A 1,416-nucleotide genomic window follows, 5' to 3' on the forward strand; every position below is an offset into this window, starting at 1 on the left:
AGGTCATCCATAAGCAGCTTGAGGTCTCCTTGGAAAAAGCCTATTCTCGCTCCGTGGCACAGGATCGCGCTCTGCAAGAGCTGCTCGTACATGTGTGCAAGCGGTAAAAACGAAAAGTGCGTGTCACTGACATTCAGGTGAATGACCTCCTCGGTCACTTTCAGAAACGCGGAGAAGTCGCTCACCATGTTGCGGTGGGTGATCATGGCCCCCTTGGGGTTGCCGGTGGTCCCACTTGTGAAACAAATGACTGCCAGGTCTTCAGGCGCGGGCGGCTGGGGCGTCTTTCTGTGGGCTCTGCCCAGGTCCCCCACGGCCTTCAGGCTGACGATCTCCACCCCGCACCTCTCGCCGCGTGCCGACAGGTCGCTGCCGTAGGAGTCCATGACCACGACGGTTCTGAGGCCCGGGGTCGACTTGTTTTCTACCCCTTCCAGCAGCAGGCTGGCCTTCTCGGGCTTGTCCACGAACACCAGGGCGAGCTCCGCAGTGTTGACGATGTGAGTGACGGCTTCGGTTCCCAGGGTGTCATAGAGGGGGACGGCCACCATGGAGTAAGCAAAACATCCGAACTCGATGACTACCCACTCGGGCCTGTTCTGGGAGAAGATGCCGATGTTCTGGTCCGGTGCCGCCCCGAAGCCCATCTGGACCAGCGCCGAGCCCATGCACTCGGACATCTCCGCCACCTGCTGGTAGGAGAGCCATTCATAGGGCCCGTCCGGCTGCCGGGAGCCCAGGCAAGGGCCGTTATTGGACAGGCGGACGCCCCTCTGGAAAGCCTGGTACACGGTCCTGACGTCCTCGTACAGGTACACCAGGAGCTCGTCGCTGTCCAGGAGCGCGGAGCGCCGCGCGCCGCCGCTGCCCGCCACCTCCACCGACTGCATGGCGAGGGCGCGCGGGGGCGGGGGCGCCCTGGGCCTCATGGCAAACCACAGGATGGTGAAAGCGGTGAACGCGTCCAAGCCCGTGAGCGAGTTGGCTGGGATTGCGCGCACGTACTGTCGGAATTCGGCCAGCTCCGGTATCCGAAAATACCGGAGCAGCTCGTGGGCTGGCATGGTCCCGAGCCGGGGGTGCCCTACTTACTGAGCCACGGGTTTTGAAATCTTAGACGCTGGAGAGAAGACGGGTGCCTCCAGCCCAATGTCTTCGTGGAGGCAGGGAGCTGAGTCCTCACTCCACCCGAGTCCCCGTCCCCAGAACGTGCCATCCATCCCTCCATGCCAGCCACATCACAGGGAAAGCGCCATCGTACTTCTCCCCTCTCGGCTCCACGAAGGGCACCCCAACCGGGATACCGTGCGTCTCCGACACACTCACAACTTCTCTCGGGGTCAACTCCTTGCGTCTGAAGCTCAAGGAGACGGCCGGCCCCGCCACCGCACAAACAAGGAGCGGGACCCGCGGCGC

General features: G+C 63.1%; 1 pseudogene; it reads right to left on the reverse strand.

Annotated features, from left to right (window-relative positions):
• Positions 1–1,361, reverse strand: part of LOC102771128 — a 3,415-nt pseudogene extending 2,054 nt beyond the window's left edge.
• Positions 1,362–1,416: the final 55 nt, after the last annotated feature.

The sequence above is a fragment of the Myotis davidii genome, unplaced genomic scaffold, assembly GCF_000327345.1.
Source record: "Myotis davidii unplaced genomic scaffold, ASM32734v1 scaffold674, whole genome shotgun sequence".
Classification (NCBI taxonomy): Eukaryota; Metazoa; Chordata; class Mammalia; order Chiroptera; family Vespertilionidae; genus Myotis; species Myotis davidii.